The sequence below is a fragment of the Pongo abelii genome, chromosome 11 (assembly GCF_028885655.2).
Source record: "Pongo abelii isolate AG06213 chromosome 11, NHGRI_mPonAbe1-v2.0_pri, whole genome shotgun sequence".
Taxonomy (NCBI): Eukaryota; Metazoa; Chordata; class Mammalia; order Primates; family Hominidae; genus Pongo; species Pongo abelii.
The window spans coordinates 52,234,674-52,262,668 of NC_071996.2; the positions used below are offsets into that span (position 1 = coordinate 52,234,674).

Sequence of the window (27,995 nt, forward strand, 5' to 3'; positions counted from 1 at the left end):
AAGAAGTTCAAACCTATTCCAAACTTCTTTGACTCACAGTCAATACCATGACATTTTAGTACCTAACTTATCTTTGTGTTTTTCATGTGCGTTATTTTATTTGTTCAACTACATCACAAGTTTCTTTTGGGCAGGGTCATGTTACATAAATAGGAGTAACATAATGGTTAGGAGCAGGGCTGTAAACTCAGATTGCTAGGGTTCAAATTCTGCTTTGGCATTTACTAGCAATGCAATCTGGAGCACATTACCTAGTCTCTCTTTGATCTTAGTTTATTTATTTGCAAATAGCAATAATAATAAAGGTATCTACCTGACTGAGTTGGATTGCTGGGAGAGCTAAATGAATCAATGCATGTAGGCACTCAGAGCAGTTGCTGGTACACGGTAAGTCTTAGATAAATGCCGGTTAAAAATATGCCTTTGGGTCCTAGTCTGAGGCTATAAAATCCTATTTATAAGCTGATGATTTCTCCAGTCGTGATCTTTCCAGTGAACCCCATATAAGTTATCCACTTGGAATACTTACACATCTCCACTTGGAAATCAAATACACATCTCAAAAGTATCATGCCCACAAAACACACTTGATTTCTTTTCCACCCCAAACCTATTCTCCCTTAGTGTTTCCCATCCTGATATAAAGACCAGCTTTAGACTTCAGGCTAAAAAACAAATACAATCCTGAAATTTCCATCTTTAACCTCTTTCTTTTTCACATATTCCATGTTCTCTCCATTAGCCTATTCTGTGAGTTCTATAACATATATCTAAATCCAACTAACGCATCAGTTTGCCTATCCTGCTAGTCTGTATCATAATGATCTCTTTGTTAGGCTGTGATTGCAGGCACCTCCTAACTGGTCTTCCTTCTTCTGTCCACAATCCTCTACCATCAATTTCCCACACACTAGCCAGAGTGCTGCATGCACAGCACCCACACAGTCACACAGTTCCTGGTACATGGTAAGAGTTCAATACATAAAGTGAAGGAATGTTTGATTGGAATATTTGGAAGCTAATTTACGTATAACCATATGATAGGCACTAAGAGAATTTGATTAAAAGTGATGTAAAATTCTCAATAGTCTCTGCCTTTTAAAATTATTGAAATAAGTAATTCCTTTACAAGTGAAATCAGAAGAAGATAGAAATGTGTAATTTGGAAGGTTTCTTCAGACTATAAAATTCTGAGTCTATGATTTGTTAAAAGCCGTAAGGCTAAGAATGTGACAGATAATTCAACCTAGATGAGTTTTTTACTGGAATATTCTTGAAAAGAGTACTGGATTGGGAAGCTTTTGTTTAACAAACCCTGCGTTTGTACAAGAAAGGTTAATTTGTGAGTCCTACACTTATACCGAACATATATATTTTATATTCATGCAGTTTGTCAGGACATATTGTTTTATTAAAAAAAAAAAAAAGAAAAACCCCTTCCTTATTTAGATCTTTCAGAAGTTAAGGTAGAAAAAACAAATTGTGTAAAATTACGAATCTCCAAATATTTTCTTTTGCAGTACTGCTCTAGCCTATAAATCTTTTATTCAAGTATCTTTTTAAAAGTTAAAGTGTTTAGTATAATTTTTAATTGTGAAGTTTTTCATTTTTATGTATTTATTTTTAAGATGATGTTTAAGTGTTTAAAGGCTTAGGCCTAGGATGTTTTAAATATTAAGCCCTGATTCCTCTCGTTTCTCTGTAGTGAATTTTGACCAGACTGAGACATACTACAAAGGACAGTTGCCAGAAACAACACCCAAAGGTATATTTTAAGCTGGCATTTATTGATGGCTAGAGAATAAGGGGCTCGTTAGGTCATAGCATGCTGCTGAGGGCTGATAGGTCTATATCTCTTCCTGGGACACTTTCAGTCTGCAGCCCCTCTCCTGTCTATCCCATTTTTTCTTCAGTGCCAGAGAGAGGTACATAATTTTTGTATCCAGAAAATCCAGAGACCCTTTTCTTTTGACTATAAGTAAGGAGACTATGAATAGACATGGGGGAAAAATGAAAATTAAAGGAGGAATGGAAAAAGATAAGGAGAAAATGGTAGTCAAGATGGAAGAAAGAAAATAGATTAGCTCTCAACTTCTGAACAATATAGATAAAACTAATTATATGTTTGTGTGTGTATATATATATACACACACACCATATATATGTATATATGTATGTATATGTGTATATATATACACACCATATATATGTATATATACATATATATGGTGTCTGTGTGTGTGCACACAAGTAGCCTACCTCCGTCTGCCTAGAGACCTTGAAACAATGCTGTACCTATAACAAAGCACACACCTAGAACCCAGATGATCTTGATCTGTAATCATAATCTCCACTAAAAGGAATCAGATCCAGGGCTTCTTGGAGAGATGGCTGATTGTGGAATATGGGCAGGAAAGAACAAGACGAGCCTGGAACGTTTTGTGACAGAAAGCAAGAAGATGTCCAAGGAATGACAGACCCATGTCAAAAGAACATAGGGACCAGCTTGAAGGGACTTCCACTGGACAGATTTGAGAATGATTTCAGCATCAAAATATAACAACAACTGTAATAATTACAATTCATTATATAAAGTAAGAATTCGTGAGTCCATTCTTATATTAATTTCCAAAACACACAAATAGATAAGTGAAAGCTGCTTTTCTTGACAGTAGAGTGCCAACCAATTAATGTAGAAGAAATGGTGGATGCTAAAACTGGTGGATAAAAATTCTGATAAGATCTGGTATATTTGCATAGGCTTAAAGTATCCCAAACAAATTCTTTATTATTACAAAGACAAAAAAACTTTTCAGTGGAAAAAGTGCTGTATACCAAAGTAAGCTTTGTTACTACTGGGCACACTAACATCAAATATTTCCAGATATGATCAAGAGAAGGACAAGCTATCACTTCCACAGAAGTCTTGCCAAAGCCAATAACCTGAATTTAATCATGAGGAAACATCAACCAAACCCAAAGCAAGCAGCATTCTATGAAGTAATTGACAAGTACCCTTCAAAATTGTCAAGGTCATGAAGGATTAAAAGACAGAGGAAAGCTTCTAGATGAAAGGAAATTAAAGAGATTTGACAACTAAATAAAATATATGTTCCTCGGTTGGATCCTCAACTTAAGGAAAAAATGGCTGTAAAGAACATTATTGGAACAATTGAAAAAATTTGGATATGAATTCTGGATTGGTATCTTAGTATCTGTGGGCTACCACAACAAAATACCATATTTTGGGTCATTTAAACAACAGAAATTTATTTTTTCACAATTCTGGTGGCTAAAAGTCTAAGATTAGAGTGTCACCTGGTTGTTTTCTGATGAGGGCTCTTCCTTTGGGTTACAGAGAGCCACCATCTTGCTGTGTGCTCACATGACCTCTTCTTTGTATGCACAGGCGCGCGCACACACACACACACACACACACACACACACACACACACGAAAGAGCAAGAGAGAGAGTCCTGGTTCACCAGTCGCATTGGACCAGGGCCTTATGCTCATAACCTCATCTAAGCCTAATCACCTCCCAAAGGTCCCATCTCCAAACACCATCACATTGAAGGTTAGGACTTCAACATATGAATCTGTGTGGGGGACACAAGCATTCGGTACATAATCTTCAGGTATCAAAGTTAAGTTTCTTGATTGTGATAACTATGCAGACATTCTGTAAGAGAATGTCCTTGCTCTTAAGCAAATCACCCTGAAATTTTTAGGGGTAAAGAAACATATTGACTCCAGCTTACTGTCAAATGGTTCAGAAAAAAAATGTACATATACATACACAAATAGAAAAAAAGAAATTAGGCGAAAAAGTAAATACTTGTAGAATCTGGGTAATGAGTGTAATGGGATTTCCTTGTACATCAAAATAAAAGGTACAAAAAATGTTATTCAAAAGGATTCTTGGAGCTACAAGGTAGATTCTTATTATCCTTCATCAATCAACCTATTACTACTTATCCAGGGAGTTAGCAAACTTTCTCCATGTTATTTAATCTTCTTTCTGAAAATGTTGATTAATCTTCTGGCTTTCAAAGAATAAAAATCTGAAAGTCATCAGGTTCTCAGCATCTGTGATATTAGGTTAACAAGAGTAATGCAACACTTTGATAAGATATAATTTCATAGAAAAAATACAAAGTCCTGCATTTGAATTTAAAAAATCAATTGTTTTGGAACAAAATTAAAGATAGCTAACAACTACTCACCTGAAAAATCAGAGTTAATAAGCAAGTGCAATATAAAATATTAAAATGTATATGTAATTGTACATGTGAATGTACATAATGTAATTTTCTATGTGAATGTAATTATACTTAGTCATAATTTTTGGATTTTCTTTTAAAGGCATCAGTGCATCAGTTAGTACTTGACAATAATTCTTTATGGTGTCGTTGTTTAGTCCTTTTTTTTTTTTTTTGAAATGGAGTCTCACTCTGTCGCCCAGGCTGGAGTGCAGTGGCACAAACTGGGCTCACTGCAAGCTCCGCCTCCCAGGTTCACGCCATTCTCCTGTCTCAGCCTCCCGAGTAGCTGGGACTACAGGCGCTCGCCACACGCCCAGCTAATTTTTTGTATTTTTAGTAGAGACGGGGTTTCACCGTGTTAGCCAGGATGGTCTTGATCTCCTGACCTCATGATCCGCCTGCCTCGGCCTCCCAAAGTGCTGGGATTACAGGCTTGAGCCACCGCGTCTGGCCCATTGTTTAGTCTTAATGTGATTATTCAAATATTTCTATTTTCATTGAAAATGTAATTCTTAATAAAGCACCTTTCAAAATATAAACATTTTTTCTCTCTGTGTAGAAAACAATAACATACAAAAATAGGGGCTTACTTTCACCTTTTTTCAAAATCTTAATGACTTACAAAATTATGTAGTTTATTTTCTATGCCTTTTCAAAATACATGAATTTCAAATAACAAGAATATATGTATTGCTCATTTTCTATTTGAGATAAATGTGTTGTGTCTTAAAAACATAGAATATATATATTAAACGAAGTATTTATATGAGCTGCGGATAATCATGTTTATGCCCACACATGGTGGACTACTTGAAAAAATTGATTCTTCCTAGGAGGAGAAAGGAATGATGGTTCTAGATTTTGCCTTAAGTCAATAGTTCCAAATACAGATCTCCCTTGTACTGTCCTGAAGTCCTGAATGCTATGCGCTCAATGCAGGGTTATCTATTGAGGAGGTTTGGCAAATAGTGAGCTGCTTTTTGAATTGAGTGTTGAAAAGGATCTCAGCTACCCCAAATATGGCCTATAGTTACATTGCTCTCCCAATCACCTTGCAACAGATAGAGTTTTATTTCATGGATTTGAGACCTTGGGGAATTAAATATGGAAGGAGATGCAGTAAAGATTAGAAATGGGGGAAGGTATCCAGAAATGGCAGGATGGGTGGATGTGACAATAGTGTGAAGTGTGTGAACAGCAAGAGGACAATTCAGTATGTCCAGGCTGGCAAGGAGGAACCCAAGGAAGAAAGGTGGATATGGAATTGTGCAGGGTTTGCCCTAGTGAAGGGCTTGTGGAACAGAGGTGCCCCACATCCAGCAACCTTTGTGCTTTCAGGAATCATGTAGTCAGATGCTACCACTCATGAAGCATTGGCAACGTTGTAAATACATTGCCCACTTTGCATGATTCTTTATTAAAACAGCATGTGCCTCACAGAAGTAATATTTTATCTTTTAAATGCCTGTCCTGTCAACTTTGTCTCCTTAAACTTCCTATCACATCTTAAGATTTTTGCTACTATCTTTATTAGGCATAAATATCAAAGTTATACCTGCCTTATAAAAAATTCAACAGTTTTTCTTGGCTTTTAATGCCCTGAGACAATTTAAAGAACATTGGGACTATCTGGTCTTGTTTTTGTTTGTCAAATCATAATTGTATACATTTATGAGATATAATTTGATATTTTGATACCTGCATACAATGTGGGATGATTAAATGAAGCTAATTAACATATCTAGCACCTCATTTACTTGTCCTTTTTTATGGTGAGACATTTAAAATTTATACTGTTATTATTTTGAAATACTATATACAAGACATTCTTCTTGACTATAGTCACCCCGCTATGCAATAGATCTCAAGGCCCATTTCTCCTGTCCATCTGAAACTATGTAACTCATTTTCCTTCCGTTTTTGCAGATACTTCTCCCCTGGACCTTGTTCCTAGGTTCCGTGTGAAGCTGAACACTCTGCATGATCTCCCTGCCACCACAGCAAGCTATGAAATTCATTACATATGCAGGTAGCAGACAGTACAGCTCTGCTTCCCTTTCTGAGCACCTAGGGTAGACTGCCATTATTCAGTGTGCCAGCCTGTTTCCAAGCCTACAATGTATAGTTCCTCTAGTACGTAAACTCATTTTTTTCTCAGAGAGCCAAGTAGAGACACAGGCAGTTTTCTTCTCAAAATGTGCCAGAAATTCCAAAACAATCTCAAAGCATTAAAGGCTATGTGCAGAAAGCACATGCAGTTGTAGAGTCCCTCCTTTGCAGAAACTTGCACCTCAGCCCACCAGCATTTCCTTGCTGCTTCTCCTCCTGACCCTCATCCTCATGCACAGACCATTGGATATTACTGCACTCACGTACTCGTGTACTTCTTTCTAACAGCTGACTGAAATCTTTCCTACATTTTCAGGGTGATGGGCAGAAAGTTTTTCTCAGGAAACATTGTAGGGAAGCTGGCAGGAGACACTTATATATATGGGGAGGGTCACATTCTACTATTCATGGGTTTCCGTGGTCACAGGGAGTCAGGGCCAGTTGGAAATGGAAATGAAAAAGTTCATGTTAACACAGCTGAGTGCAAGGCTATGCCGTAAAGACCTGAGATGCTCCAGGAAAAGGTTCAGGATGCTTCCTTTTTGTCTTCCAATGAAACCAAAATCTACCATTTCTGTTTGAGAGTTTTGGGAAAGAGATGGCAGGTGAGGAGGTTAGGGCATAGATGTGTGAATACTGCCACTATGAACCCCAAAGCACATTTGCCCTGATTGGTCTAAAAATAAGATAATAATCCAAATGTAGCTAAATGTAGCTAAATATAGGCTACTATCTAGTTTCTCTCTTTTACAGTCTTTGGCTACCAGTGATCCTTTTTGCCTATCACTTGGGGGTCTTGGGAAGGACAAAGAAGAGACAAGAATCAGTGTAACATTTAAACAACAGTGCAGCCGTGCTGTGAGAGCCATCTCAACGTGATGTAGCCAGTTGAGTAGCCGGTGTTCCTACATCTTAAGTAGCCAGTGTTTCCTTCGCAGCACGACAATGGTAAACAAAGATGTTTTCTGGATGGCTGAAGCAAATGTGATTTTCATGTTCAGACCATCCCTCTGCCCTTAAGCCCTTACCATGGGTTAAAAATTTTTTTTTTCTTTTTTCTTTTTGCTATGAATTTTCTTCATGGAGATAGGTGAAGTGAGACATTATTTTCTTCTTCTGTTTATTTTTTATGTTACCCAATTTCAAAATGCTGGAAATTTTGTTGAAACACCACTCACTGCAAAGAATATAAGCTTGCATATTGAATTCTAAAAATCCCCCTGTTGTGTGGCATTGCTAAGAATGCACGAGGGGAAATTCTGTTGTGTGAAATCCCAGAGTTATGACAAGTTTGACAAGATGAGCTTGATTGACCTTACCTCATGTGGTCACACAGGCAAATCTACCATCGAGGTTCTCAAAAACAGATAAGGCAGATGAGGAATGGCTCTCTTGAGATGAACGCTGATTTGTTGTAACCTGAGTAGAAAAAATAAATCTAGGAGATTTTAAAACATTGTTTAACGAGTAAAATAATGCGATGTGAAGAATGATGGAGGACAGGGAAATATTTGGGGTTTTATAATTCCTAAGCCCCAGAGTAAAAATTACAAATCATTATTGTTTAGTAAAAATCATATGCATTTTAAAAAAATTCAACTGGGGCAGGAGGATGGGAAGAAATAAGTATATTCATTAAAATGTTTATTGGTGAGCTGTGGCTGTTTTTCATGAGCCACTGACATCTATTCTAATCCACAGACAAAGAAAGTCCTCAAAGGCAATGCTCAATGAGATCTTGGCAATATTTTTTCACTTAGGAAGGATTAATTTCTATGAAGGAAAGCTTTTTAAAAACGTGAAATAATGAGCTCTAAATGTATGTCCTTGTCGGGCACATTAGCACAAATGGCTTGGACTATTTCCTAGAGGAAAGTTAGATGCTTGGTGGGATGTAGGAGTAGAGGGAGTACATTTTGATTGGAGTCAAGATTGGGAAAAAATGATTAGGATTTAGGATTGGGTGAAGGTGAGCCTGAATGATCCTCAGCTAACAAGCCTGGGTCAAAGACTGTGATCTGTAGAGAGAAAAAACTGCAAAGGGGAAGGAACTAGAGACCAGCGTTGTGTAAACCCTCCTGTCCAGGATAAAGCTAATTTCTCTGCCTGCTGAATTACAGCCTAAAAAAGCAAATTCAGCTATTTGCAAGCTATATTTCCCAGTCAAACTACTAAAACCCAATTCTATGATTACAAAGAAAGGGAGAAAGACAGAGATTGACTTTTGGCATCTAAAAACACATGTCTCCCACTACTCAATTGTGACTGCTCAGAGAGAACAACTCTCTGTCAATGGAAACTGAGAGGTTGTGGAAAAAATAATGTGATGATGGGCAACAAGATGGCAAAGAGGAGGAGAGGCGTTCATAGAGATAAGAAGTGATCAAAGAAAAGAAAAATAAGAATTCAATAGTTTCCAAATGTCTTGTCTGTTTCTTCTTTTATCCTGTCTCCTCTCCACCTACCCTTCCATGATTGCTGCAGGTATACACATAGAGTACTTTAATTTGTGAGCATCTGTTCACCCGATTTGAATTCCATATTCTCTAGGGGAAATACTGTGATGCAATGAGCATAAAATGAGTTGCAGTACCATTAGCAGCAACAAAGGTGGGGAGGGAGTCTCTTACCTGAGGTGCTGCTTTGAAAACATCCTCTAATACTCTTGGCTTTCCTAATTAAGTGCTATCACCTCTGCAGATGGTAAAATTATGTATGTATTTTGCTGAATTCCCTTAGCAAGGACGCTTTCATTGGGGGAGTTTAATAAGAATGATATTCTTTGAGGGGAAAAAAAAAAAACACCGGGTACTTATGATATCACATTGAGATGGCTATCATGGCATGATTGCAGTGTTGTTTAAATGTTACATTGATTTTTGTCTCTTTTCTGTCCTTCCTAAGTCCCCTGAGGGATAGGCAAAAAGGATTGCTGGTAGCCTTTCCCCACTGGAACCTGGAAAATTAATTCAATAAGATCTCACTGGAATCTGAACATTTAAGTCCAAGTAAATATCACCTAAAAGTTATTTTTAAAGGGCTACATGAATTTTTAACTTATGCTAAAAGATTGAGAATCATAATGAAGAAACATGTTTTTAAGGGAGATTTAAGGGAGGAAAAGTTGTCTAGTCCAACTCTAAACTCCTGCCCTTCTCCATAATCAACACATTTACCAAAAGCCAGAAACATACATAATTTCTACTAATTTCCAGAGAAAAAAATCATACTATAGTTATATAATTTATTATCTAAATTTGGACATTTAAAAAAAATAAGTGGGAATTTTTTAAACATCTATTAAAACAACAGGCATAACCTAGAACTGTCCTAAGCAAACTGGATAACTAGAAGTATAGCCGCCCTACTTACCTTCATTCTATAGATATGCACAGTTGGTTCTGGAACCATTGCTGCAAATCCTTCTCCAGCTTGGTGGAGAAGTCACTGTGGAGCTGGCACACTGCTGCTGAGTCATCCTCTCCTTCACCTCATAACTCATCATCTAATTGTGTTTCTATATTTTCAGAAAGTTGAGGCTCAGGAAAAGTAAGCAACTTTCTCTCCACCTCTCAGCAACCTATGCACTATACTTCGCTTATCTTTTATAAGTATCCGTCCTATAGTTTCTAGATCCTCAGGAATGTTTCCCATGGCTTCCCTGAGATGAATTATGACATCACTAATACTCCCAGGGATGTAGTTTGAAGAGTATAATTTTTTTCCCCGAGCACTCAGTACTTATACTAATTTCTAGATCTCAAGACCTGATTGTCTTAAGCACTTTCATATTCAGAGTGATCCTCAACAATGAAGTTTTAATATTTCTTTCTTGATAATAGGAGATAAACTAAATATATGTTTCAGTATACTCACGGAGATAAAGTCTTTTAACAAGCCCAAGTTAAGGAACTGTGGTTATCAACATTGTTTCTAGATGATGGCTTCTTTTTCTCCTTCTTGAATGGAGTTTTAATGTTGTTAGTGTTTAGAGAGAAAGGTCTAACATTTAGGACTCTTGGCCCTGCCAAACTTCCTTCCCTTAAGAGCAATGCCAGGAATAAACTCTTAAGAACAGAGGGGCAAACTAACAGTAAAGGCACAAGGGGCAACACCTAAGCTGAGTCTTAAGGGACTAGTTTTCCTCATCTTTAGAATCCTGCGTAGATAGAAGTTCCACAGCATTTAGAATATTGAAAACTGGGAGCTTCTGCAGGATGGGTGAGGAATTTGTGGGGACTGGCACTGAAGGAGCCCAAGTAACATGCTAAGAAGCTAGACTTTTTTCTGTGCCCACTAGGGAATAACTGAAGAATGTTGAGCAAGAGAGAGATGTATATATAGTATGCAACTTTTAAAAAGAAGTCAGATGACTTTGAAGAGCTGGATTGTAGGGTGTAGCATGATGCCAGAAGAGTAGCTAGGAGACTCTTGGAAAAGCTTGGATAAGAGGACAGATCTGAGCTAAACATCTGACTGAGAAGATTGATAGAAATGCATGAATCAGCAAGAGATTCAGGTACTAAACTCATAGGTCTAGGTTTCTGCAAAAAAAAAAAAAAAAAAAAAAAAAAAGTAGTGAAACTATATAGAACCACTTAAGGAAGCACTGTATTACCAAAAATAGAAAAGAAGAAGATGACTAGCAGATTTCTGGCTATGGAAACAGGGCAATTGGTGGCATTTTAAAGAAATGAGTAAAAATAGTAAGTTAAATCTGAATGTAGTAATTTCATTTGTTCATATGACACTGGACACAGATGTCCAGAAACTTATTCATAAGTGTCATCAAGTCCAATGCTCTTCTTCAAATGCATGATAATACTAAGATTAAGAGGAATGAAGTAAATTTAGAAAGATCACCCAAAAGTCTTACACAGCTGGAATCGAAACAGGAAGCTTCTGAGAGTCAACCCAGAATCTCTTTCTCTGAGTCAAAGCTTACCATGTCTTGCTGTTGTTTATTTAGTTAGTTAAAAGAAAAGTTGGTTGACTTAATAACAGGATTTTAATTCCAGGAAGGATTTTGCTTGAGTGTTGCCTTTTTGCCTAAGTTATTGCTATGTGTGCTAGCTGTGTTTCAGCATTAATTGCATTTAGAGATGGTATAAATCCTGCTTTTGGAGCAAAATTCTATAAGAAGATGACACATCTCTGTGATGTCACAGGATCCTGAGAGGGTTTCTAAAGGCTATTGCTGAAGGCAGTCATAATGTTTAGTTTGGGTGTCCCCATTTCCTCTTTTGTTTTACTCTGTTCAGCTGTTTTGGAATCAAGCAGAGGAAGTAACCCAAAGTGCATCTGGTTTAGAAGGATTCTCGAACTTCCCTCTCCAACATCTGCCTTGCTATGGGATCATTAAACAGAAGGCGACCTCACAAATAGCCCTTTGTCAAACAAGCAGCCTGTTTTTCTCGTGAGAAATGCCCTTTTGCCTAATGTGGGTGTTGAAACTGTCACTCATCAAAAGTAAAGTGTTTGCCCCTCATGGGTGAACACTAGTAATGGGAATGTGACTAGTTCTGCAAAGTGAAGGCAGATGTTTGCAGAGAGGAGTCAACATTGAGAAAGTTTTTTAGAATCACATAAAAATATTATTAATAAATAAAATATTACCTTTTTTAAGAAACAAAAAGCCCACAGCTGATCTTTCAGGCTTCAGTGAGGGCTGTTTCTTTCAAAGGGTATTTTTCACAGTTGTTTCCATCCCAATGATTCTAAAATGATACTTATTTAAAGTTATGGTGACTCAATGACATTTCTTTGGTTGTTTTGTTGTTTGAAGGTTGTTAGAAAATGGCAACATCTTGGTGTATTAGGTTCAATTTTAGTCAGTGGTATATTTTCATAATCCCATTTTTATAAGTATCAAAACATGTTCTAGATATTTAGATTGATATCAGACAGTGGCTTTGTTCAAGTTGGATGAGCCAAACAGGACTCGCACATTTTAAGATGTCAGTTTTGATTTTTACCTTGTAAGTCTCTTTGTCTTTGGCTTCTGCCCGTGAATTTCTGCTTAGCCAGAAAACATTGTGTGTTTGGTATTTTGTTGTTGTTTGGTTTTACTTTGTGTTATTGGCTATAGTTAAGGCAAACCTACATGTTCATATTTATTCAATGTATAACCTTGTTTTGGGGTAAATTCTTTGGCTGAATCACTCCACATCAAATGCACAAACCTGTATATATCCACCCTGAAGCATGTCTCTTCTTTAGGGTGATACAATATTGACCTGTAACAAGTCTTTCTTTCCACTCGTGACATCAAGGTTATGAGTCCCACAATCACTTTAGTTGTGGAGAACTCCATCATCTAAAGTGAGTAGTTAGGACTATGTTCCTATATTGGCCTCTGTGCGTAGCATGCTGACTGAAATGTGCACCAGTGGCTCTGACCTCTTTGATCACATGAGGAAAGGGAAGGGGAGAGAGAGGGAAGGCTCTGTGATTATCTGATTCCCATGGAAGTTTTCCTTGTTTTGTTGCTGGAGCACTACAAGGCAAATGCTCCTCACTTCTTTCAAGAAATCCCAGCTGCAGAGGAGTTGCTGACCGCAACAGGGGCTGTTGCCAAAACACTCTACTGGAGTGCTGCTGTGGCCTAGAAATAGCTGCAAATAATGAGAAGTTCTCAGAAAGAAAAAAGAAAAACGAAAGCTCGTGGAAATATTTTAAGATAAAAGGAGTCTTATCTGTGGTTCTGTATATACAAACACAGTTTGTGGGTTTGGAGACCAAGGCCATACTTTTGTTCATACTGTTCAGGCTCCTTTGTTCTAGCTGGATTAGGAAAACTTTTTCTCTTGGCTTAGATGACATCAGGTCTTAATTGGTGGCTCTGTAGTATTTTATTTTAAAAATGTGCAAACTATAAAAAGGTAAGCTGCACTTAATAATTTGGTTACCGTATTAGTCCATTCTCACATTGCTATAAAGAACTACCTGATATTAGGTAATTTACAAAGAAAACAGGTTTAATTGGTGAACAGTTCCACAGGCTGTACAGGAAGCGTGGCTGGGGAGGCCTCAGGAAACTAACAATCATGGCAGAAGGCAAAGTGGAAGCCAGCATGTCCTATATGCCTGGAGCAGGAGGAATAGAGAGAAAGGGGAAGTGCTACACATTTTGCAACAAACAGATCTCAGGAGAACTCACTCACTGTCAGGGGAACAACAAGGGGCAAGTCCATCCCTGTGATCCAATCACCTCCCACCAGGTCCCCACTCCGACATTGTGGATTATTATTCCTCACGAGATTTGGGAGGGGACAGAATTAAAAACCATATCAGTTACTTTTTATAGAGAAGGTAAACTTTGATATCATAGCTGTGGTTAGAATATACAGGTTGTTCAGTTGTTTTGCTCTAATCCATGATGTTATATCTCTGTGTTGCTGGAAAAATTTCTTCGGATCTTGACATGTAAGAAGTCTTTCTTTCCACTTGTGACATCAAGGTTATGTTTTCAGTTTACTTTGACTCTGAACATGTCATTAATCCCAGCCTGTAAATGGAATATGGAATGGGGAAGAAAAAAGTATTTAACTGGATGCATCACTATTATTTCTCCAAGCTGTAGGCATGACCTTGGGATGATGACACCCAAGAAGAAGAGGATGAAAAGCTTCAAGAAGAAGAGGATGAAAAGCTTCCTCCATAAAATGTGCAATAATAAGAGTAAAGTTTTTGGTGAATGGGTACTTGGGGCTTTTAGGAAATCGATAAATAATGTCCTTTTTTTTTCTCCTGAGTTTGGAAAAATAAGACAGAAGCCAAACAAGTGAAGAATAAAAAATTACTTTCGTTATTAATAAAGATTGAATCAGAGAATACAATTTAATTTAATATGTAGCAAAGTAGACATCTAATATTTTCTGTACTTTCCGTAATGGATTCAGTCTAGCACTCAGAACTATAGGCATTCCTCTTGCAGGAATGGGGGCAATCCACATGGTTGAGCGCAGGACACAGTGCCCTCTCTGTACACATAGCCATCCCTATAAGAGATCAAAGCCCACAAGGCCTTCCTTAAAACTCATATCACATCAACTCATTCTTCCACAAGGAAGTATGGAAAAGATTGGGAACAGAGGCCAGAGGAAAGCATAGAAAGTCCGTTATGGAAATATGAGGCAAGGGAAGTTGAGACCCTTTAAACATTTATTAGCAGCATAAAGATAGAAGTGAATTATAGTTGGTAAGGGGAGAAAAATGTCAGCATCTTAGAAGTTCTAGGAGTGAGGTAGACCATGATCCTACTAGGCAAGCAGGTTAAAAATGGAGGAGGATGGCCAGGCGTAGTGGCTCCCACTTGTAATCCCAGCACTTTGGGAGGCCAAGGTGGGTGGATCACCTGAGGTCGAGAGTTTGAGACCAGCCTGACCAACATGGAGAAACCCCATCTCTACTAAAAATACAAAATTAGCCTGTTGTGGTGGCGCATGACTGTAATCCCAGCTACTTGGGAGGCTTAAGCAGGAGAATCACTTGAACCCGGGAGGTGGAGGTTGCAGTGAGCCAGGATCGCACCATTGCACTCCAGCTTGGGCAACAAGAGTGAAAATCTGTCTCAGGAAAAAAAAAAGAAAAAGAGGAGGAGGACAACAGAAGGTGGTGAATAAAGGCCAGTTTTTAGAGCCACCTTTGCTGATTCAGATGGGCAAGTAGAAGGCTGAACTGATTGATCGATTTAAGGGGCTAAGAGTACAGAAGTTGGAGTCCAAGTTCTGTTGAGGGGCAAATCCAGGTGGCCCTGGCTTTTTTCAGGTTTGAAACCCCTGAAGGGCTGCACCCTAGGAGAAAGGATTAACTAAAAGTAAACAGATTCTCACAGAAACTGCAGCTTATCTTAGAATTCTCTTAATTCCTATACTTAAATTGAGATGATTTTAATTTGCACATGCTCACAGGCATGTGGCAGAAATAAACAAAAATACTCCCTAATGGATGATAACACCATATTAGTTCTGAGTTTACTTTCACAAACAATATTACAAATACAATTTCTGGCTGATAAACAAACAATATTACAAATACAATTTCTGGCTGATAATAAAACATTCATACATACAAAGAGACAAGATAACATGAATGGGAACAAATTGAAACACTGAACAATGTAAATAGATCTTCAGGTTTCCAGATATTGGTGTTATCAGATACAGACCTTAGTATAACTATGCTTTCTATTGCTCAAGGGAAAAAGAGACAATATGCGGAATTATGGCGAAAGTAAAAAATAAAACTTTACAAGGAAACAATAGTGAAGTTTTAAATTTTAAAAATACAGTAATCCAAATTAGGAACTCAATAGATGAGTTTAATAGCAGATTAGATGCACCTACAGAAAGAATTAGTAAAATGAAGTACAGGTCAGGAGAAAATATTCAGAATGAATAGAGAGACTAAACGAATGGAATATAGAGAAAAGAGAATAACAGAGTACACAATGAGAATGTAAAATATTTGTAATTGATATCTTAGAAGAAAAGGAGTGAGAAACCAGGGGAAAATAAATATTTAAAAGAGAGTGGCTAAGAATTTTCAAAAACCTGATTAAAGACACCAAGCCTCATCCACAAACCCTGAAAACCCAATGCACCATAAATAAATAGAAGAAAGACATATCTAGATAAGTAATTACAAAATTATTGAATAAAAAGGCAAAGAAAAAAATGTAAATTCTCTAGGGCAGGATTGTTGTTATTGTTAGTGCTAAAAAGACAAAGTAAATGTAAAGGAACAATAATAAGGCTGAGAGCTGATCTACTTAACATAAACAATGCAGCCAAGAGGAATTATACCTTTAAAGTGTTAAGAAAATAACTGCCAACCCATAAACTGATACTTAGTGGGAATAATGCTTAAAAAAAAGAAGGTAAAGTGAAAACATTAAGGTGCTTCTTCATCAGCAGGCCCACAATGAAATAAATATTAAAGAGTACACTTTAAGCAGAAGAAAAATGACTATATCTGGAAGTTCAGAGGTGCTTCCAAGAGCGACAAAAATGGCAAATATATCATTCAATAAATTAATACTCTATACAAAATAATAATGAAGTCTGTCATTTAATATTTACACATGACAGATTTAAAAATAAATGAAACCATGTCGTATGATATGGTTAGGTTTTGTGCTCCCACCCAAAGCTTTTTTTGAATTGTAATCCCCAGTTGTTGAGGGAGAGACCTGTTGGGAGGCGACTGGATCAGGAGGGCAGTTTCCCCCATGCTGTTATTGTGGTAGTGAGGGAGTTTTCATGAGATCTGACGGTTTTATAAACGGCAGTTCCCCTGGGTTTTTCTCTTTGTTTCTCCGGCTGCCTTGTGAAGAGGTGCCTGCTTCCCCTTTTGCCTTTCGTCATGATTGTAAGTTTCCTGAGGCCTCCCCAGCCTGCAGAACTGTGAGTCAATTAAACCTCTTTTGTTTATAAATTACCCAGACTCGGGTAGTGTCTTTATAGCAGTGTAAGAATGGAATAATACAACATCTAAGTTGGGAGAATCAAATAGAAATAATATACATTAAGATTTTTACAGATGCAGAAAAGGCCTTCGACAAAGTTTAACAGTCCTGCATGCTAAAAACTCTCAATAAACAAGATATTGATGGAACACATCTCAAAATAATAAGAACTATTTATGACAAACCCACGGCCAATATCATACTGAATGGGCAAAAACTGGAAGCATTCCCTTTGAAAACTGGCACAAGACAAGGATGCCCTCTCTGACCACTCCTATTCAACATAGTGTTGGAAGTTCTGGCCAGGGCAATCAGGCAGGAGAAAGAAATAAAGCGTATTCAATTAGGAAGAGAGGAAGTCAAATTGCCTCTGTTTGCAGATGACATGGTTGTATAGTTAGAAAACCCCATCATCTCAGCCCAAAATCTCCTTAAGCTGATAAGCAACTTCAGCAAAGTCTTAGGATACAAAATCAATATGCAAACATCACAAGCATTCCTATACACCAATAATAAACAAACAGAGAGCCAAATCATGAGTGAACTCCCATTAACAATTGCTACAAAGGAAATAAAATACCTAGGAATCCAACTTACAAGGGATGTGAAGGACCTCTTCAAGGAGAACTACAAACCACTGCTCAAGGAAAAAAGAGAGGACACAAACAAATGGAAAAACATTCCATACTCATGAATACCGTAAAAATGGCCATACTGCTCAAAGTAATTTATAAATTCAATGCTATCCCTATCGAGCTACCACTGACTTTCTTCACAGAATTGGAAAAAACTACTTTAAATTTCATTTGGAACCAAAAAAGAGCCCACATAGCCAAGACAATCCTAAGCAAAAGGAACAAAGCTGGAGGCATCATGCTACCTGACTTCAAACTATACTACAAGGCCACAGTAAACAAAACATCAGGGTACTGCTACCAAAACAGGTATATGGGCCAATGGAACAGAACACAGGCCTTAGAAATAATGCCACACATCTACAACCATCTGATCTTCAACAAACCTGACAACAACAAGCAATGGAGAAAGAATTCCCTATTTAATAAATGGTGCTGGGAAAACTGGCTAGTCATATGCAGAAAACTGAAACTGGACCCCCTTCCTTACACCTTATACAAAAATTAACTGAAGGTGGATTAAATATTTAAACATAAAACCTAAAACCATAAAAATCCTAGAAGCAAAGCTCGGCAATACCATTCAGGACATAGGCATGGGCAAAGACTTCATGACTGAGACACCACAAGCAATGGCAACAAAAGCCAAAAATGACAAATGGGATCTGATTAAACTAAAGAGCTTCTGCCCAGCAAAAGAAACTATCATCAGAGTGAACAGGCAACCTACAGAATGGGAGAAAATCTTTGCAATCTATTGGTCTGAAAAAGGGCTAACATCCAGAATCTACAAACAACTTAAACAAATTTACAAGAAAAAACCAACCCCATCAAAAAGTGGGCAAAGGATATGAACAGACACTTCTCAAAAGAAGACATTTATGTAGCCAACAAACATATGAAAAAAACCTCATCAACACTGGTCATTAGAGAAATGCAAATCAAAACCACAATGAGATACCATCTCATGCCAGTTAGAATGGTGATTATTAGACAGTCAGGAAACAACAGATGCTGGAGAGCATGTGGAGAAATAGGAATGCTTTTACACTGTTGGTGGGAGTGTAAATTAGTTCAACCATTATGGAAGTGTGGTGATTCCTCAAGGATCTAGAACTGGAAATATAATTTGACCCAGCAATCTCATTACTGGGTATATGCCAAAGGATTATAAATCATCCTACTATAAAGACACATGTACACATGTTTATTGTGGCAGTGTTCACAATAGTAAAGACTTGGAACCAACCCAAATGCCCATCAATGATACACTGGATTAAGAAAATGTGGCACATATAAAGCATGGAATACTATCCAGCCATAAAAAAGGATGAGTTCATGTCCTTTGCAGGGACATGGATGAAGCTGGAAACCATCATTCTCAGCAAACTAACACAGGAAAAGAAAACCAAACACCGCATGTTCTCACTCATAAGTGGGAGTGGAACAATGAGAACACATGGACACAGGAATGGGAACATACACATCGGGGCCTGTTGGGGGTTGGGGGAGGAATAGCTTTAGGAGAAATACCTAATGTAGATGATGGGTTGATAAGTGCAGCAAACCACCATGTCATGTGTATACCTATGTAACAAAACTGCATATTCTGCACATGTACCCCAGAACTTAAAGTATCATTAATAAAAGATTTTTACATTGACTAGGACATATATCAAAGTACCAGTGAATTTAGCCTTTCTTAAGCTCTAGGGTAAGCACTAAAAGAAGAGTAAAGTAGCACCTAACTTTCAACCTAATGAAAGAGGTAAGAAAGTAGTACAAAATAATATAAAAACAAGAAAAAAAAAACCGCAAATCCAAACAGAACAATAATAGAACATGTGGTATAAATAGTAAGACATGAATAATATAGTAGATTTAAATTTTACCTGGAAAGGTAAAGTTGAATAGCTAAAACACTTCTCAGAAAGAGAAAAGTGGGAGGTATCATCCTACACAGTTTGAAGAATTATTAGATAGCTGTAGGTAACAAGACTGTGTAGCATTTGCAAAAGGATAGACATAGGTCAATGGCACAGAATAGAGAACCCACAAACAGCTCCACACAAGTACAGCCAACTGATTTTGGTAAAAGTGCAAAAGCAATTTAAAGGATGAAGGATAATTTTGTCAATAAATGTTAATGGAAAAATTGGATATCCATAGCTGTCTCCCCTCCCTGCTAACCTCCACAACCCTGCCTCCACAAAACGAATCAAAACCTCAGGAAAAATTAACTCAAAATGGATCATAATTTTAAGTGTAAAGCTATAAAGCTTATAGAAGATACCATAGGATAAGCTCTTCAGGACTTACGTCTTGGTGACAAGTTCTTAGACATGACATCAAATGCAAGATCTATAAAAGAAAAGTATTCATAAATTGTTCTTCATCAAAATTTTAAAAACTTCTGCTGTGCAAAAGACTATGGTGAAGAAGATGAAAGGACAAGGACAGACCAGGAGAAAATATATGCAAATCACATATGTGTGGAATTGTCCAGACTCAACAATATGGCAATAAACAATCCAATTAGAAAACGAGCAAAATATATAAAGGGATATTTCACCATAGAGGATACAAAAGTGTCAAATAAGCACATGAATAGATGTTCAACATGACTAGCCATTAGGGAAATGAACATTAAGAGCAAATGGTACATTACTGTACACCTATTAGTATTGCCAAAATAAAAAATAGTAGTAAAACGCTAATAACGCCATTTTTAAAATGGGCTAAAAGCTAAAATACAAATTTCTCCAAAAAAGACATACTGGCTGGGCATGGTGGCTCATGCCTGTAATCCCACCACTTTGGGAGGCCAAGGTGGGCAGATCACAAGGTCAGGAGTTCGAGAATAACCTGGCCAATATGGCAAAACCCTATCTCTACTAAAAATACAAAAATTAGCTGGGTGTGGTGGCACGTGCCTGTATTTCCAGCTACTGTTGAGACTGAGGCAGGAGAATCTCTTGAATCCAGAGGCAGAGATTGCAGTGAGCCGAGATTGCGCCACTGCACTCCAGCCTGGGCAACAGAGTGAGACTTCTTCTCAAAAAAAAAAAAAAAAAAGACATACTAATGGCCATCAAATACATAAAAAGATGCTCAACATCACTAATCATCAGGGAAATGCAAATCAAAACTAAAAGTAGATAGCATTTCATACCTGTTAGGACGACCATTATTAAAAAAATATGGTGAGAATGTGGAGAAATTGGAACACTTGTACACTTTTGCTGGAAATGCAAAATAGTGAGGCACTATGGAAAACAGTATGGAAGTTCCTCGAAGTGTTAAATATAGTGCTACCATATGATCCAGGAATCCTAGCTCTGGGTATTTATCTGAAAGAATGAAATCAGAATTTCAAAGAGATGTTAGCACTCCAATGTTCATTGAAGCACTATTCAAAATAGCCAAGATTAGAAACCACCTAAATATTCATTGATGGATGAATGGCTAAAGAAAAATGTGATATATATATATACAATGGAATAATATTCAGCCTTAAAATAGAAAGAAATCCTCCAATGTGACAATATAAATGAAACTTGATGACATTTTGCTAAACATAATAAGCCAGTCACAGAAGGACAAATACTGGATAATTCTACTTATATGAGATACCTAAAATAATAGCGTGTAGAAAGATGATTACCAAGGCCTGGGGGAAGAGAAAAGTGTGAAATTTCTAATCAATGGGCATAAAGCTTTAATTATGCAACCTAAATAATTTCTGGAGATTGATTGTACAACATTATAGAAAACAACACTATATTGTCCACTTAAAAAATGTGTTAAGAGGGTAGAGCTTACATTAAATGTTCTTGCCACAGTGAAACAAAAACTTTAAAAATAGTAACAATATCAAATGTTGGCTAGGATACAGAGAAATAAAATTTGTTATACATAGAAATGTAATCTGGTAAAGCCACTCTGAAAAACAGTCTGGCAGTTTATAAAAAAAATTAAGTATACATTTACTATTCAAACCAGCAATTGCATTGTTGGGCATTTATCCCAGATAAATGAAAATATATGTCCACAAACTACTACACATGATTGTTCATAGCAATTTTGTTTGTAATACCCCAAACTGAAAACAACAAAAATGCTGATAGAAGAAAACCAATCTTAGAAGATTGTATACTGTATAATTTCACTTCAATCTCAGAATGACAAAATTATAAAGATGGAAAACAGAGATTAGTGGTTGTCACGGGTTAGGGATGGTGGGGTGAGGGAATGGGTGGGATTATGAAGGAGTAGCATGAGGGAAATCTTTGTGATGATGGAATAGTTTTGTGTTTTGATTGTAGCAGTGGTTACACAAATATACACATGTGCGGAAGTTACATACTATGCACACACATTGTGCCAATGTCATATCTTTGGTTTTGGTATTAGACTAAAATTATATAAGACATGAACTGAGTGAAGAGTACAGGAGCTTTTTCTGTACTATCTTTGTATTTTTCTGTGAATTATTGTTATTTTAAAATATAAACATTTTCCACAAATGTATTAGTAATTACATTAAATGTAAATGGATTAAATGCTCCATTATAAGACAAAGATTACCAGATTAGATTTTTGTTTTTAAAAGCCAAATTCTGTTTATAAGAGATGTTTTTAAAGCATTAGGATATAGGAAGTTTGAATAAAAAAAATGATAGAATTGGTAACCAATGAAAGTTGTTATAAAAATATTAATATCAAACAAAGTAGATTGAAGCGAATACTGTTATGAACTATCACATGGTTTGGGAGGTCTGTTTTTTGAGTATTTGCTTAGTGTAGTAGAATCACCCAAATCAGAATATCACTACAACTGAGATAAAGACAAAATAAAAATTTATACTTCGTTAATGATGGAATAGAACCATTGCATTCTCACACACACACACAGTATGTTGCAAAAATTTACTTTAACATCAACTTAATTTAAGTAACTTTTAAAAAATGGTAGTACATTTTTGTAGTTCATCTCATGACTATTGCAGGTACTCTCACCGAGTTATTATATACACTTGGTGGTGTTTTGTTTTGTTTTCTTATCTTACCTGATTCTGTTCCCATCTGCCCTATGGACTGAGTGTGCAGTCTTTACCTTTCGGGAATAGTATATATCTTATTGTTCTAAGATTGCCTATTTATTCTCTCATTTTATTAGTAGCCATGTCTAGATTTCATAAATATCTCAACTGATTTTGTACATCACTCTCCCAGCATCATAAAACTCCTCAGAAAACCGGCAGTATTATTAAGACACAGAAAGTAAATGGATCTCTTTAGGAAGAAGAATATACAGTGGGTGGTTAGAGAAGGGAATACAGAAAGTCTTTATAACCACATGTAGAAATAGAAATAGCCACTTTGCATGTTAAAATCAGCTTATTCCATTTCAATCTCTCCCATGGATAACTTTTTTCCGTTGCTGAGAAACTCTTCAATAATGATCCATCATGAGGAAAGCTTATTTGAAAATGAAAGCACAAAAAGTTCCTCTGAGATTTAGATACCATTAAATTTATTTTTATGCATATACTGTTTGAATGCTAATAGCTGCCTGCCCAACTCAAAGGCAAAGTGTTTACTCCTATTATTAAGAAATTTAAGATAATGATTAATCAGACCATTTTATATTCATTTATATTTCATAAGACAATACTCATACACATTTTTATATTTGACCTTCACAGTTAGTTCTCTGAATTTTTCATAGCAATAATTTTTACTCCCATTTGCACAAAAGGAAACTGAGGCTCAGGAAGGCTGCATGGCTTACCCAAAAGTACACAACTATTCTACAGCAAAGATTGGTCTCAAACCTAGTCTTCATCATTTCTTGAAAGTGCTGCTTTTACCCTTTCATGCTGCCTTCCTTTCTTTACTGATGGCAATGCAGTGGCCTTTGCCCTGGTGAAAGGGATATCTCAGGGAAAGTATACATACCCTCTCCTTGGCGCCTTCCTTATTCTGTGCTCATGCCTCAGGCGTCCCTTTCTCTGGAGTCCCATTAACATATGGGGGCCAGGCTGCTGTAGTTGGCCTGCTGTGAATTTGTCTTTCCTCAGCAAATTTATATGGTTATTTCTGCTACAGTATGTAGTCCCATGGCAAATTCATGGCAGGCTGATTGCTGGTTTTCGTTGCCTCCCAATGTCAGTTGAAGCCAAAGAGATGAAATAGAATCCAAATCAGGCTAAGTGCAGTGCCAACCACAGCCCACATGAAAAGCCTCAACTTTGAAAATAAGATTGGCAGCATTATCAGTATTGAATATTCTGATAAAATTTTACTGCTAAATGACAACTAAAGACTGCTGAAGAGTATAAATGAAAACAAAGTGTTGGTTTTATTCTTTTAATTTTATAAAGGCATTTTGCATTTGGATTCACATTAGAGTCTAATTATTGATTTCATCACCGCAAATGAAAAACAGAAAGACTGAAGGAAGACAAGAGCCAAGAAAAATATACCAAAAAGTAGAGAGAGAGTAGAAGGAATGTAGGGAAATTGTATACAAGGGGCTTAAAGAACAGCCACCTTAGGAAGAGCTTTCTGGAACTAGAAAAGATGGAGCCTACAGCCACTTGCATTTCAAAAGCTCCCTTGGATTCAAAGCCCAGTGCCTGTCTTGAAGTAAGCTTGAGGGCTGCACAATGACCTGGTTGTAAGCTGAGCAATTTCTGGCTGATTGGATTCATCTAGCATGGCAACGTGGTCTTATGCACACAAAAACATTTAAAATCACTTTTACTCTGACTAATTTATGCATTAAAAATAAACTGCCTTAGAAGTCTTTGCTTTTTTGACGGCTTTTGGAGTGCCTGCTGTTTTAACCACACCACAGCAGAATCTGCTGTGTTATACAAAATTGGACTTTGATATAGTTAGGACGTAGACAAAGTCAACCTGAGAACTCCAAAGAAGATAATCAGAAAAAAAATTTAAGATAGTAGGGAACAAGGTTTAATAAAAGAGGCTGGGATTTTTTTTTTAAGGGATATTGGAAAAGAAGGAAGATTTGATTGTGGGAGTATGATGAGGAGTGGGTTAGACTAACCACTAAACTGGACACTGCCCAGATCCCTTTGCTTAAGCTGTGTTTTCCAAGCTTCAGTCATTCTCACATGTTCTTGATTGTTCCCATATTAGCCTACAACTGTTCAATTTAAAAAATTTTTTTTATGTTTCTTTTTAAACATTTTTTATGTAACACACCATAAATGGAAAACCAACAGCACTTATCATAAATAGAAATTAATGTAAAAGGAAATATAATACAATCAATTTCATTGAATTCCAGCAGTAAATGGTTTTGTTTCCCAAAGTTCTAAGCCCGAAGCCTTATTTTTTATTGTTGTTGGAAAGGGAGATTAACAAATATAGGGAGAGTTTTAAAGTTATGTCATAACAAAACTGGTTCTATCCGATACTTGAAAGGAAAATCGTAAATTTACGAATATTCTTATTTTGTGAATGAATGCTAATAAATACTATGGTTGCTGTTTGATTTATTTAGCTGCAAGCAATAAAAACCAATATTAGGAAGAAATGAAGTAGGTGACATGAATTCATCACTATAAGTCATTTCCAAGGGTAATTACATGGTGAATGAGCTTCACTCTCCAGCCCTCCCCACACAGTTTGAAACTCTCTGGTGGAGACTGAAAGATTCAGAGCAGGAAGCCTAATGGGCTTAGAGCATGTGTCCATTCCTTGAGTGGTGATAGAAGGGTGCTTGAGTTGCAGTTCCAGAAGAATGTGTGCAATGGGAGAGAGAGCATTTCTCCAAAGGAAATTCTAACTCTGGTACCACCAGAAAGGGAAATGAATGTTGCATAATCAAAAAAATGATAAATCCTTGCTGCATGTGCTCGACGCCCTAGTTGGACACCATCAGTGGTTTGCCACCACCCCAACTTCAAACTCTGGGGGCCACTGTGCAGAGAAGATTACTGTCCTAAGAAACTGTGAACACATGTTTTAGCTCCCAGGAGCCACAGGAATATCTGATACAGGGTGAGACTAGCCTGAAATTTATAAATTAAAAACATACTTTCTGGTTTATGTCTTAATCTCCAATGAGACATTTATTAAAAATGAGCCTTAGGGCTCTGGCTAGCATTTGACCAATGAGCAGAATTTTGACAAAATTGTTGGGGAAAAAGTTGAAGAGGTTCAAGGTCAGGTTCTGAGTTGAGAGGAGACATGTTACCCAGAGGAACCTGGAGAAAGGCCAGGATCACTAGAGGGTAGCATGAAAGGAAGGGCATCTGTGATAGCCACTGTTGGGAGCAGGAAACAAAACAGTCTGGGCACTATAAACCAGATGGAAGGTTTTTAAAGTAATCCTAAGGACAGTGAAAGCAGGTTAATGACATAATAAAAATAATCAAATTCATCTTTTTAAAAAAAGATCATGCCGCAGGAGAGGCTTTCAGTAACGGTGGTCAGGGCAAACAATTAATTAATTAATTAATTTTTCTGTTACAGAGACAGGGTTTTCCTCAGTTACCTAGGCTGGAGTGCAGTGACATGATCATGGCTCATTGCAACCTTGGACTCCTGTGCACAAATGGTCCTCCTGCCTCAGCCTCCCAAGTATCTGGGGCTACAGGCATGCAGCACCACACCCAGCTAATTTTTTATTTTTTTTATTCTTTGTAGAGATGGGGGTCTCACTGTGTTGGTCAGGCTGGTCTTGAATTGCTGAGCTCTAGCAATACTCCTGCCTTGGCTTCCCAAAGTGCTGGGATTACAGGCATGGGCCAGCCCACCCAGCCTTCAGGGCAGTTTAGACAAATCCTCCCACTGCTCATAAAAGCTGTATAAAAGTAGAAAAAAACATCTGACTAAAATAATTGGAATTATGACAAGGCCAACATCTTGGAGAAGAAGGAAAACTACATAGAAACATCTGATGATTCTGGAAAAACAAAACCGCTGTGGAGTTGAGATACTGAGCAAAGATTTCAATAGATTTACAAGGCAAAAATGACCACGAGAATCCTTGAAGCCTAGAGCCTGAGGGAGCACCCTTCCCCCATACTGCAGATGAAACATACATAAAGCTTGAGACTGATTCTTTCACTTAGCATATTGTTTTCAAGTTCTATCCTTGAAATGTATTAGTGCTTCATTTTTATTGCTGGATAATATTTCCTTGCACAGATAAATGACATTTAATTTATCCATTCATAAATCGATAGACATTTTTCACTTTTTGGCTGTTATGAATAGTGCTTCTATGAACAATCATGTACAAATTTTTGTGTGGACATATTCTTTTATTTCTCTTGGGTATATCCTAGGAATAGAATTGATGGGTCATTGGCAACTCTATGTTAAACTTTTAGGAACTGCAAGACTGTTTTCCAAAGTGGCTGCACTATTTTACGTTTTCACTGGCAGTATATGAGAGTTCCAATTTCTCCTTATTTTTGCCAACAATTGTTATTTTTCTGCCTTTGTGATTATAGACAAACTAGTAGGTATAATTTGGCATCTCATGGTAGTTTTGATTTGTGTTTTCCTAATGGCTAATGATGCTGAGCATCTTTTCGTGTGATTATTGTCTATCTTTTTTGGAGAAATGTTTTTTCAGAGCCTTTGTCCACTTTAAAAATTGGGCTGTTTGTCTTTCTATTATTGAATTGTAAAAGTTGTTTATGTAGTCTAGATACTAGTCCCTTAGCACACATATGATTTGCAAATATATTCTTCCATTTTGTGATTATTGTTTCACTTTCTTGATGGTATCCTTTGAAGCACAAAAGTCTTCACTTTGCTGAAGGCCAATTTATCCATAATTCATTATTGCTTGTGCTTCGGGTGCCACAAGTAAGGCTTTGCCTAACCCAAGGTCACAAAAATTTACTCATATTTTCTATGTGTTTTTTTAACTTTTACATTGGGGTTTATGATTTATTTTAAGTTAATTTTTGTGTATAACCTAGGAAAGGGGAAGCTGATTATTTACACTACTATTTGGATCTAGAATGTTTTAAGAGATAGGGAAAATTGCAACGTGTGTGATAACAATTTACATTAAGAAATTAAAATATTTTGTAATGTTTTCCAATTATAATATCTATTAAATATAACTCCATTATAATTCTTGAATGTTATATATAAAATCCTTAGATAAATTTGATGATTGTTGTATTTGCCAAAATCTTAGCAGAGCAAAATTTCTCCAAATTGAAATTAAAATCATCTAAGACCCATAATATTTCATGAAAAACTTTTAAATTTGTCAATAGACAACTAATTTTGTAAAATTTTTAATTGTATTATTATAATAATTATTTTGCTGAAAAGAAGGCAAACATTTACTTTTCTGAGAAAATGTATCATACTTATAAATGAGGGATGAATTAATTTTATTTCTATTCCAAAAATTGTTGGTACAAACAGAATATCCAGGTCATGTGCAATAATAAACTTAGGCATCTTTGTATCTTGCTAAATTTCAGTCATATAAAAACCATGGTTTATGGTTTT

The 27,995-nt window shown here is 36.7% G+C and overlaps 1 protein-coding gene across 13 annotated transcripts in view; it reads left to right on the forward strand.

Annotated features, from left to right (window-relative positions):
- The window catches only part of LOC103889957 (putative uncharacterized protein encoded by LINC00269), a 377,157-nt gene that overhangs the window by 264,535 nt on the left and 84,627 nt on the right, over nucleotides 1–27,995 (forward strand). For 5 of the 13 annotated variants that reach the window (XR_008522802.2, XR_008522804.2, XR_010135999.1 and 2 more), the window contains 2 exons: nucleotides 1,706–1,765; nucleotides 6,192–6,294. The exons of 3 other annotated variants lie outside the window; for them this stretch is intronic. The gene's annotated coding sequence lies outside the window, so the exon portion shown is untranslated. Of the gene's footprint in view, nucleotides 1–1,705; nucleotides 1,766–6,191; nucleotides 7,022–13,950; nucleotides 15,544–27,995 lie in introns of those variants that run through there. 5 more of the 13 variants (XR_010135997.1, XR_010136006.1, XR_010136001.1 and 2 more) reach the window with 4 other exon arrangements.